This window comes from Choloepus didactylus, chromosome 19 (assembly GCF_015220235.1).
Source record: "Choloepus didactylus isolate mChoDid1 chromosome 19, mChoDid1.pri, whole genome shotgun sequence".
NCBI classification, from domain to species: Eukaryota; Metazoa; Chordata; class Mammalia; order Pilosa; family Megalonychidae; genus Choloepus; species Choloepus didactylus.
In genome coordinates, this window is record NC_051325.1 from 25674173 (window position 1) to 25687210 (window position 13038).

At 38.8% G+C, this 13038-nt stretch overlaps 2 protein-coding genes across 2 annotated transcripts in view; both read right to left on the minus strand.

Moving 5' to 3' along the window:
* Positions 1–9165, minus strand: part of PLCB4 (phospholipase C beta 4) — a 488707-nt gene extending 479542 nt beyond the window's left edge. Inside the window, exons 1-2 of the mRNA XM_037811318.1 lie at positions 9137–9165; positions 4045–4094 (exon numbers count right to left, since the gene is read on the minus strand). The gene's annotated coding sequence lies outside the window, so the exon portion shown is untranslated. The remainder of the gene's footprint in view (positions 1–4044; positions 4095–9136) is intronic.
* Positions 9166–9201: 36 nt separating this feature from the next.
* The window catches only part of PLCB1 (phospholipase C beta 1), an 856401-nt gene continuing 852564 nt past the window's right edge, over positions 9202–13038 (minus strand). Inside the window, exon 33 of the mRNA XM_037811315.1 lies at positions 9202–9294. The gene's annotated coding sequence lies outside the window, so the exon portion shown is untranslated. The remainder of the gene's footprint in view (positions 9295–13038) is intronic.

The window sequence follows — 13038 nt, forward strand, 5'->3', positions numbered from 1 at the left end:
ATTCTACACTAAATAACACTCAGTCCCAGCATGTGTCAGGCTTATCTGATTGACTCAGATCTCTGTCTACTTTACTGTTAAATAAAAAATGAAACACGAATTGAGGCAGTGCCTTTATAATACATCCTGTAACATCATTGCACAAAATGGTGGTTCCCAGCCTTGTGACAGTTTGCTCACAATGGAAGGTAAAGCCTGAAACTAAGTTATCAAATTTTATCAGTCTGAAATTAGGGCCAAATCCAACATTCAGGGGACTTCTATCACAAAAACAAACATTGAAGAAAAAGTCATCACCTCAGGCACTGATTCTAGCCAATGCATACAATGAAACCACAGACTCTGAACTCCTTAACTTTAAAGAAAATCTATTTTGTGGGATAAATCCAAAATTGCAAACAGAATGCAAATGTTCAGACTAGAAATGTTCCCCACCAAAATATAGCAAGAAGAATGGATATTACATTTAATTCCACTCTCAACATGTGGCCAACTCCTAAAATCTAGAGTCCACTTGAAATCATGTTTCTATAATGCCCCATATAAAATAAAATAAACATCAATAAATTAAAAATTATTAATTAAAAATTAACAAGGCACTCTTTTATCCAAAACAACCAAATTTATATTATTGAGTTTCGTGTTTTTTTGCTTTTAATTTTCTTGCATTTAAGTGTATCTCAAAGAAGAAATTTTGTTTCAATTAGGAAAATATAGGGAAACACATAGGACAGTGGTGGGCAAGCTACAACCCCTGAGTTAAATCCAGCAGGCCCCTGCTTTGTAAATAAAGTTTTATTGACAGTCAGGCTCATTCTTTTACATAATTTCTATGGATGCTTTCACAGACCAATGGCAGACTCGAATAGTTGCAACCTACAAAGAGTATTTATTATCTACCATTTACATAAAAAGTTTATGGATCCCTGGAGATACAGGAGATACAGGAGTTGAGAGGGAGGGTGTTGCATTTCTTATTGGATCATTCTGGATCTTTGGTGTCCTAGACGGTTGTCACAGGGAGATCTTGGTGAAACACATTGTTGCATTCTAATAACATCATGTGGCATCCAATTATACCTCCTTAAATGATGTTTCAAAAAACATATCAAACATTGGAATGGACTTTAGAATAGCAATTTTCTTTCCATCTTCTTAAAAGTTCTCCTTATATTTGTCCATTGCTAATATTTTCTGCTTAGTATCACATCAGTAAATAATTTCAGATGGGTTCTTTGGTGTGCTCAAGCAGAGGGCTAGCAGGTGGCTGTCCTGAGGCTTGCCATTTGTCACCAAGATGATTGCCTTGTTAGCTCAGGGCACTTTTATATTCTTTATGGTTTTTTTTTTTTTTTTTTTTTAACCTGATTCAGGAAAACTCAGTGAGAAAATTCCATTATGATGTCTCTGTGCCCTTGTGTTTTTCTCATCTATAATAGTTTGTGACTATCGTGCCTGAGAAGATTGAAGAACTATAAAAAAAAGACTTAAGAACTTAAAAAATCTTAGAGCCCTAGTCTACTTAATAACACGTATTATATAATGCTTATATATCATAGTCATACAGCTTTAGTTTGCTTAACATTATATATAGTACAAATTAACATGTATTATATTAGTATGCATTATAATATGTAACATAATATTAAGAACCCTAGTATTTTCATATATGAGTGTGGGTGTGTGTACATTCTGTGAGTGTGTGGATATGTTGGGGTATGTGTATGTTATCCAGTGTAGGAAAAGCAATAAACTACAAACAAAATCGAGGGTGAGAACTTGAAATAGGAAACCCCTTGTCAAGGTCAGATGGTGCTTTCTTGATGTAACCGAATTTGGTGAAACCACTTCTGTTGCCTTTGTGCAGCTTAGAAAATGTCAATTATACAAAATCAAACCTTCACTATTTCTACTTTAACTTTTAGAGATGGAGTCCTTCCTTTCCTTTTACATTTTATTTGTCAATGAATTTTCTCTTTTACGAATTCCCCAAACTATTTTTCACTGATCCAAACCCAACTCTTCTTTCCCATTTCCCCCCAAATTGAGTCTCATACAAATCTAGCCTTCATGATGAATGTCCCCAGTTGGAGATGGCAGTCTTCAGGTCTCTTGCAAACACAATGACCTTTGGCCTTTACCCCTTCTTTCGGTCTGTTGGCTATTCCTTGATAAATCATGGAAAGCTTATCCTGGATCACCAGGAGGGCAGAGAGTGTGATGAGAGCTGCTAAACCAGCCCAAATCCATCCCCACTGATGGAAAAGAATTACTCAAACAGAAGCCTAATGTTGTCATACTTGTTTCTGACATTGCTCTTTTAGAGAAAGCACCTCCCTTGGATCTCTAGCATAGCTTCTTCACTCTCTCTTGTGCATGTATCTCTCCACGCCCAGACTGGGAGCTGCCAGTGTGGAAGAACTACGTCTTATCCTCATATTTCCTGAGAGAGTGTCTCCTTACAGAGACAAACGAATATTTGATGAATAAAAACATCATTAAAAAATTACCTCTAAAAAGTTTTTATAAAAAAAAAAAAAAAAAAATAGCCCAAGTAAACAGTGGCTTCTGTTTCATGCTAGTTTAACTGACATGGTCTCTCACCAGAATGTAACACAGATTATAGAATTTTATAGCTGGAGAGGAAATTTAGGCCAGGCAGTCCAGCTATCTCAATTTACTGTTGAGAAGCATGAGGCTCAGAGAGAAAAGAAGAAATATACATTTATATGGCAGCAAATGCATGCTGGATAGGTGCTTTGCAAATATCTCGTCTAATCTTCACGGTAACCTCTGGCTTGGTCACTATTTGCAATGAGAAGTAGGAGCAGAATCGGAGAAAGCACAGCAGGACACATTCCCATGGCAGGCTCAAGTGCCCAGGGCCAGAGAGAAGCTGGTTCTGCCAAACCCCAAAGCCTGCTCATTCCTTTGCACCCAGCCCAGGCAGACCCTAAATGCTAGTATTGTACATTACCTAATATTATCTTTTTAAAATCAATGACTTAATACCTAACTCACCATTTACAGTAAGTACAGAGACAGAGAAACATGTTACAAGATACCACAAGGAAACCAACAGCCACATCCAGAATTGAAGAACTTCTAGAGAGCAAATGCCTTGTTTCTTTGGCAAATGGCATTAAAAAAAAAAAAAAAAAAAAAAAATGGAAGGGGGATTATTATAAACTTTAGAAAGATTTTAAGAGACATATTAACCAAATGCAACCTATGGACTTTGACTGGATCCTGAGTTATGAACCAACTGTGAAAAGAAAAAAACAATGAGAAAACTAGGGGAAACTGAACATGAACTGGGTATTAGATGATGTTAAGGAATATTGTGAATTTCTTCTGGTTTGCAACTAATATTTTAATTATGCTAAAAAAATCCTTATAGTTTTTAAAGGTCCATATTTAAATAATTATGAGTGAAAAGATACGGTGTCTGGGATTTACCTTAAAATACTCCAGATGCTTTCATACACTACTTGTGTAATTAAAAGGTATGTTTTTTTTTTAAAAAAAGTTGTAATACCCTATGTTCTGGCTTTAAGGTCAGATATAAGTTCCACCCTGGACTGTGAGGCAGCATTAAAATCCCTCCATATAATGTTTTATGACTCCTGTTGTAACAAAACCTAATTTCTCGAAAATAAAACAATGCATGCGAACTGATAAACCTAGGTGTAATTGAAACACTCACTTCTCTCTGGGAGGAGAGCTCCATGGAGGCATCAGGACAGCCTAGGCTTGCTGCAAACCCTTGAAAGCTACCTGAGGTGTCCCACTTGGAGGCACCTCTTCAAAAAGCAAAGCAAGGAAGCCTTCGGTCTATAGTTTATTAAGAAGTTCAGAAATAAGCAAAACCTATGGGCAAACTGACAGCTACTTTCAAAGATTTTTGAAAGGCTTTCCTTGTTTAGCTGAGAAATATGAAAAGTCACAGCTCATTTACCCAAATGATGTTTCCAGTCCCTAAAAACCCCCCACCTCTCTCTCATGAATCTTTTTGAGGAGTCAGAGGAGAAAGAAATGGCTTACCGGCTGCTGCCCTCTGCCCACTGATGTCCTTTCAGCTGGCCAGCTCCTTGCTGAAATTTAAAAGGCAGGAGTTAAGGGCAGGGAGATATGGGGAGACTAGAAACTTCTCTGCCAGGGAGAAGAAAGGGAATCTTCAATTGATGTACCCAAAACTACTACTTTTAGGGGATTCTCCTCAGTGCTTCTCAATCTATAGGGTGCACACATATATTTTGTGGATCCTGTTAAATTGCAGATTCTGATGCAGCAGGTCTGGGGTCGGGGCCAAGACTCTGCATTTCTAACAAGCTCCCAGGGGATGCGATGGTGTTGATCCCCAGATCCCATTTTTTTTCTTTTTTATTAAATTCAGTTTCATTGAAATACATTCACACACCATACAATCATCCATGATATATAATCCACTGTCCACAGTATGATAACATAGTTATGCGTTCATCACCACAGTCTATCTCTGAACATTTTCCTTACATCAGAAAGAACCAGAACAAGAATAAAAAATAAAAGTGAAAAAAGAACACCCAAATCATCCCCCCATCCCACCCCATTTGTCCTTTAGTTTTTATTCCCATTTTTCTACTCATCCATACACTAGATAAAGGGGGTGTGATCCACAAGGTCTTCACAATCACACTGTCACCCCTTGTAATCTACATTATTATATAATTGTCTTCAGGAGTCCAGACTGCTGGGTTGGAGTTTGGTAGTTTCAGGTATTTACTTCTAGCTATTCCAATACATTAAAGCCTAAGAGGTGTTACCAGATCCCACTTTGAGTAGTGAGGTCACGCAGTCCCTTCTGGAGATGGGACAGAAGGTTCTTTTACTGGTTGTTTTCTAGAGTTAGGTGTATATTATATATCATTTGTGAAAATGAATCTGTTAGCCCACGTGTGCACTGAGAGTGGATCCCGTAATGAGATGTTAAATGGTGACTACTGAAAATCAAATAAATGATAAATCCTTGGAAAGAGTTGGAGGATGAAGTAGGGACTAGAAGTCAGAGATTGGTAGAACTAAGCCTTGCACTTTTTCCAGATATTTTCTCAAGTCTTACAAAGCTCTCTGAGGTGAGTGGTATTGTCCGCATTTTACATCATTAGAAATTGAATCACAAGCTTGCAACCATCCAAAATAAAATGTGGGAAATTCTATAGGAAAAATGACCCAGTTTCTTAAAAAATAAAGGTCATGCTTTGAAAAAACCTATCCTTCCTCTGCTTCATGTTAGTTTAGAGAGCTTGTCTACTCTTAAATGCTAATAAAATTTTAAAATAATAATGTTAAATACTTATAAAATTAAAAATGTAACAACTATATCTAAGAACACATTGTTCTGCTGTATTACTGTGAAGAATTATAACCTTTAATAAATTATTAAAGAGAAAAAAATTTGCCATAAAAAAGGGAGGAGGGGAAAGAACTGTTATAGATTAAAAAAGACTTAAAAGGCATATCAAACAAACACATCAGGGTCTTTTTTGGAACCTGATATGAGCAAAAAAAAATTCATCAATAGACATTTTTGAGGCATTTGGCAAAATAGGTCACAGACTGGCTATTACATATTACATATTACATAGCATTGTTGCTAATTTTGTTAGGTGTGGCAATGTTATTGAAATTATATTACAAAACTGAGTTCTTATCTGTCAGAGACCAACTGGTGGCATTTTATGGTTTCTGGATTTCCTTAAAAATATTCAAGCAAAAAAAAAAAAAAATGGGGGTGGGGTGGGGATGGGGAGGGCAATAGAAGAAAGAAGAGTGGCCGAGTGTTGATAAATATTATTTTTTTAACTTTTCATTTTGAAATAAGTTTAGATTTAGCAAAAAGTTGCAAAAATAGCACAGAAATCCTGAATATATATTGCTTAGCCTCCCCTAAAGTTAACATCCTACATAATCAGAGTACAATGATCAAAAACAGAAAGTTAACATTGATACAACATTATTAACTGGCCTAAAGAATTTTTTTTCTAGTTTTACCTTTTTTTTACCCCTAATAATGTCCTTTTTTCAACTTCAGGATTCCAACCCAGGATCCCACATTGCATTTAGGTGTAATTGTTCCTAGAATCTCCTCAGTCTTTCATGACCTTGACGCTTTTGAAGAGCACTGGTCTGTTATTTTGTAGAATGTCCCTTGATTTGGGTTTGTCTGATGCTCTCTCATTTTTAGTTTGAGGTTATGTTGATAATCATTGATGTGTACCTAGGTTTTCATTATACCATCTTCTCTACTTTAGGGGGTGTTTGAACATTTTCATTGTAGAAGTAGATTTTTTAAAAAAAAAATAATAAGGCAGGATGAGGCTATATAATTTATTTAAGTTGACTTTGTTATTAAATGAGTAAAGTGAGGATTAGAACCCAAATTGACTAAAAATTCAATAATCTTTATATCATAAAAAGCAGCTGTGAGGATATCTATACATCTAATTTGGAAAATAAATTATATTTAGTTGTTAGGGCAAGTTGCAGGGTGAGCCTTGCAGAAAGATTTTTTTTTTTTTATTGCTATGAACACAATCAAACCCCAATAATGAGTACATATCAATAATAGATATATTAAGTGAAGGTTGAATTCCGTTAGGTATTTTGTAGTGCATATGAGAAACTGAACCCCATTGAAGCTAGCTAAAATAAACATTGATTATACGGTGGAAGGGTGGGTCATAGAATTCAAAGGCAGGGAAATAGTAGGCTTCCCATGGGACAAGAATTTGGAAATTCTCTATATGTCTGTATCTCTGTTGAGACACATTAAGCTGATTTCCTGCTTCTCTCTGTGGTTCTGTTCTCTTCTTTCTATAATCTCTCTCTTTAATTACACTTCATCACATGTGACCCCAAAATAGCCAGTGGTTGCTTTGTCTTGCATTTACATGCCCTCAGACACAGGGATGCTATCAAGTAATTCTCAATTTCTAGGCGTCTTCATTCAAAATCCTGAGTCATAGAATCCATTTCCTTCATCTTGTGGTTAGAGGACCATGCCAGTCCAATGAGCTACGGCTATTGAGGGATGGGGATATTTGGTAACACAGTAGCAGGAGCCCATCTCTTCATCTATGCTGGGGCCTGGGAAGGGAAGGGTCAGGCTAAGCTCAACAGGAGCAGGCAAAATAATGTCTCAGTTCCATAGTATTAACCATTAATGAATTTTGTCCATACTTAATTGATTCTAAACCCTCCAAAGAGGGTACAACTTCTGATTCTTAGTTTTTACTATTCCAGAGGTAGAAAAAAAATCTACTGATACGAGCTGATACGAGTTGCTTGAAAGTCCCAAGATTTTATACTAAAGAACAGGCATGGTGCTAAGTTCCTTGGGCAGGCTGGCACCATTTTGCCCTCAAGGACATCAGAACCTAATAGAAGAGACAGGCATAGAAATCAAAATTTACAATGCCCTGTGATTGGTGCTGTGATGGAAGTATGTACAAGGTTCATAGGTACAACATGGGAGGAAGTGATTCGTCATGTCTGGGGAGGGGAGGACAAGAGGCAACATCTGGACTGGAATTTGAAGGCCAAGTTTGGAGGTCAGGAGAAACATTCTTCTAAGACGCTCTTCTTACAGCATGGACCCTCAGTCCACCATCATGAATCTGTAAGGAGAGTCAAGAGGTAATTCTCCCTTGCTTGAGCAGAGGACTCAGTCATTCGAGGCTCTCTTGTTTTCCACTGTCTTAACTGTTAAGAATTAAATTGTAGATATTTATACGTGTCCTGCTTTTCCTGATTGCTGAGGTATTTGATATTCAATCTCCTTGATTAAGCTTTTTCCTTGGCCTCTTACAAACACTAAGTTTGTTCAACCACGAGTTTCCCTTGGATGAGACTGATGAATTATCTAGATTAGAGCCATCTTTGCACATGTTTTCTGAGCAATCCCCACATTGCAATGTACAGACTAGCAGTGTGAGCTGAAGAAGACCCATTGGTGATTTCACCCCTCTTTGGCTTACACTGTAAAATTTAAATGTGTTGGGTAAGAAGTGCTTCTTTCATAATTAGGTAGTTTCGCGAAGTGTCCTGATTTTAGAAAAGCAGATACAGGAAGAGAGTTGGTTATGGAAAAATGAAATGAGCATATCTGAGCCCATGAATTCTGAAGACCAGAAGAGTTGACAAGATCTTTCCTTGTGCTTCAAAGCACCCATTTTAACTGCTAGATTGTTGAATTTCAGGGTGGAGGATGGATTTGGTTTGGGGAAAAATATGTGTGTATGTATACATGTATCTTACAGCCCTATTGTCAACCTGTGTGTAAGCAGAAGTACCATGTTTAGAGTAGCAATATGGGTGAAACACAGCTGGTTTTATTATAGAACAATGTAATAGGCATAACCTTTTCCCTCTAATATGCAAAAGTGAAGCCAGGAAAGTGCTCAAAAAATGAAGTCAAAACTTAAAATGTACATGTCGAGTTACTACCCTAGGATGCACTGGCCATCTGGAACATATAATAAAAGGATACCCTTTAGAAGGAAAGTTCTAAAACATTCAAACACTGTAACTTGACTTTGAAAAGCTAAAAAGAGGAGGACAGCAGAACCACTTCCTACGTGGACTGGAGTTTGTTTATTCTGCTTATTTGAAATCAGAGCCAACAGCCCTAATGGTTTTGACTGGCTTCAACTGTTTCTTTGTTTCTGTACATTTGGGCTGACTGATTTTCTGCAAGCACAAGACTTTCCTGTCTAGTTGTAAAGGCCTTCAGCATTTCTGGGAATTCATCCCTGTAATCATGTCTTCTCCAAGAAGTTGCCTCTGGGCCAGAGGAAGAAAAGCATTTCTTAATTTATAACCACTTACAAAGGCCTTGCTGTGTGAAGGTAGGATGGTCATTGTGTTGCAGAATGGGGAGGAGTGTGAAGTTTAAGGGAAGAAAGAAATGAAGTCTGAAAGAAGAGCCCTACTCTAAAAAAAGCCCATCCTCCACCATGGGAGACAGGTATATACCCAAATAATGCACAGGTCTTAGCCAAGGGAAGGAGAGATAGAAGAGCAAAGGGTTTAAGCTCAGGAGTTTAGCAGTATTTCAAATATAGGAACATTCATGTCAGGAACAGTGAAACTTTACCTCTCATCCCAGGGACATGGTTGAGCATAGGGAACCTTCCCCAGTCTGAGTATTGGTCACCAGTCGTAAATTCCATCCCTTCAGTGTAGTTGGCAATGGGGGACCATGGAGAGACTTTGGCTGTCATCAAGCAATCCAACATGTCCAAGTTTTCTCTGCTAGGAAATATTGAGAGTTGGAATTAAAAATCCAGATCTGGTTGACTTCAAATCCCCTAGCACCAGTCCTGGCACAGATACAAATCAGCAAGGTATTTACCCTCTGACCTCCAGATTCTTCGTTGGCAAAATAGGAAACTTGGAGTCAGTAGTATCCAAACACTTTTATTATTATTATTTTTACAGCAATGGAACACTTCTTTCAAATAAAATATGGATCAAGCCCAAGACAGAAAACAGATCAAAGTAAAACTATTTGGGTTGAAGCCTAGGAGGGAGCCAGAGCCCTGACCTCCCACTCACCCTAGAAGAGTTCTTTGCTAGATTGCTTTATTGTTCAGCAAATGTTCACTTTTCTCTACCCTCCTCCAGGTGTGTGTATTTTACTGCTCCATTGATGTTGGGTTTGGCCATGTGACTCTCTTTGGCCAATGGAATGGAAGCAAACATGACATTCTTCATGTTTAAGTGAACTTGCATAATAAAGATGGTCCCTGGCATTTCTAGCTTCTGTTGTGCAAAACGATGACCCAGGGAATCAATGACCCCTCAGCCTGGAATGAAAAACATGTGGAACACATGTGTATGGTTCTCAGAGCCTGGAACAGAACTTCTGCAGCTAAACTGAAAATCCACAAATGTAGAGGTTTGCTTTTGAACCACCAAAAATTTGGGGGAATGCTTGTTATGCAGGCTTATTACAGCAAGACTGACTAATGTAAAGTCCTAAAACATATTATCAAAAACTGTATGTCTCAGGGAGAACCTAAGATGGCAGCTAGGTGAGACAGGGCAAAAAAAACATCTCCATGAAAAATACTAGATAAAAGCCAGAAAGTGACCCAGAACACCAGTTTCAGCTATGCACCAGCCGGACAAGGTCTGCTAAATCTACAGGGACTGTGCATTTGGTGAAACCGGGAGTCTGCATACTGAAACAAATGAGTGAGCCGGCTGAAAGTCCCACGGCTGCGCTGCAGTATGGGGAAACGGTGGGTTGGCATTTGGAGATGGACTAGTTCTTTAAAAAAAAAAAAAGAAAAAAACCCAGGAGCAGCTGCAGATATGACGGGGAGAGCCATGCAGTGAAGCACGGTGGGAGCGGGCTGGGCTAATGCCTCAGTTTCTGGCATGGAGGATACCCCTTCCCATACCCACTGCTGATTTTCTCGGGGCCAGGGGAGCAAAGGGGAGCCAAAAGCAGAAAAAAAACTGCACCACTTGCACCCATCTCTCTGGCGGGCTGGGGACACTCCTGCCCAGGACCGGACCCACAGCCCAGAGCCGCGCCAAGAAACCCAGTGTGACGGGGAGTCTTTCCTGCAGCACCGTGCACATGCCACAATATCAGCCATGGACAGGGGCCTTTAATACACCCACAGCTGATTGTCCCAGAGCTGGGAGGGCAGAGCTGTGCGAAAAGGGGGAAGTTAACACGACCAATTCAACCATCTTTGAAGCAGGCTGGAAACGCCCCTGCACGGCCCAGCGTCTCAGGGTTTCCCTGGAGGCCGGTGCACACTTGTGACATGACGCAGCCCTCCCTCAGCAGAGGTCCTGGAAGAGAACAGCAGGGAAGGGGCCCTGCTCGGAAATCCCAGGGAACCTACGCCAATACCAAGGACTTGTGGGTTAGCGGCGGAGACAATCTGTGGCGAGACTGAAATGAAGGCTTAGACTCTTGCAACAGCCTTAAATCTTCGGGAACACCCGGGAGATTTGATTATTAAAGTTGCTCTCCCTCCCTAACTGCTCAGACACACACCCCTCATTCAGGGCGGACAGCACCAACAACACACCCAAATTTAGTGCATCAGTTGAACCACACACACCACAAAGACAAAGTTGGGGAGAACTGACTTGAGGGAAATAGGTGACCCATGGATGCCATCTGCTGGTTAGTTAGAGAAAGTGTACACCACCAAGCTGCAGTTCTGGCAAATTAGAGATCAAGTAAAGCAAATGCCAAGAGGCCAAAAATAACAGAAAATCTTAAAGCATATGATAAAACCAGACAATATGGAGAACCCAAACCCAAACATCCAAATCAAAAGATTAGAAGACACACAGTACTTGGCTCAATTAATCAAAGAACTACAGACAGGCAATGAGAGCATGGCACAGGATATAAAGGACATGAAGAAGAGCATGGCACAGGATATAAAGGACATAAAGAAGACCCTAGAAGAGCATAAAGAAGACATTGCAAGAGTAAATAAAAAAATAGAAGGTCTTATGGAAATTAAAGAAACTGTAGGCCAAATTAAAAAGACTCTGGATACTCATAATACAAGATTAGAGGAAGCTGAACAACAATTCAGCCTCCTCAAGGACCACAGAACGGAAAATGAAAGAACAAAAGAAAGAATGGGGAAAAAAATTGAAAAAATCAAAATGGATCTCAGGGATACGATAGATAAAATAAAACGTCCAAATTTAAGACTCATTGGTGTCCCAGAAGGGGAAGAGAAGGGTAAAGGTCTAGAAAGAGTATTCAAAGAAATTGTTGGGGAAAACTTCCCAAACCTTCTACACAATATAAATACACAAAGCATAAATGCCCAGTGAACTCCAAATAGAATAAATCCAAATAAACCCACTCCAAGACATATTCTGATCAGACTGTCAAATACTGAAGAGAAGGAGCAAGTTCTGAAAGAAGCAAGAGAAAAGCAATTCACCACATACAAAGGAAACAACATAAGACTAAGTAGTGACTACTCAGTGGCCACCATGGAGGCGAGAAGGCAGTGGCATGACATATTTAAAATTCTGAGAGAGAAAAATTTCCAACCAAAAATACTTTATCCAGCAAAACTCTCCTTCAAATTTGAGGGAGAGCTTAAAATTTTCACAGACAAACAAATGCTGAGAGATTTTGCTAATAAAAGACCTGCCTACTTCAGATACTAAAGGAAGCCCTACAGACAGCGAAACAAAGAAAGGAGAGAGAGAGATAGAGAATTTTACCAGACATATGTAGAATATTACATCCCAGGTCACTGGGACACATATTCTTCTCTAGTGATCACGGATCTTTCTCCACAATGGACCGCATGCTGATACATAAAAACAAGCCTCAATAAATTAAAAAAAAAATGAATTTGTTCAAAGCACATTCTCTGACCACAACAGAATACAAATAGAAGTCAATAACCATCAGAGAATTGGAGAATTCACAATCACCTGGAGGGTAAAAATGAGGGGGAGATGAAAACATTCCCGGATAATTAAAAGCTGAGGGACTTCATCACTAGTAGATCAGTCCTATAAGAAATGCTGAAGGGAGTTGAGCAGGCTGAAAGGAAGGGACACTAAACAATTGACTGAAACTACATGAAGAAATAAAGATTTCCAGTAAAGATCACATGGTAAATATAAATACCAATACTACTGTATTTTTGATTTGTAACTCCACTATTTACTTCCTAAAGGATCTAAAATACATAAACTTTAATGATAAATCAGTGATTTTGGACTCAATGTAAAATATGTAATTTTGGACAAGAACTACATAAAGGTGGGGGAATGGAGGAGTATAGGAACATAGTTTATGTGTCCTACTGAAGTTAAGTTGGTATCAAAGAAAAACAAGACTGTTATAGATTTAAGATGTTAAATTTAAGCCACATGGTAAACACAAAGAAAGTATCAGAGAATATGACCATAGAGATGAAAAGTAGAGTTTGGGTTATGAGAAGTGGGGCAAAGGGCAACGGGGAGTTAAGAAATGAATGTAGGGTT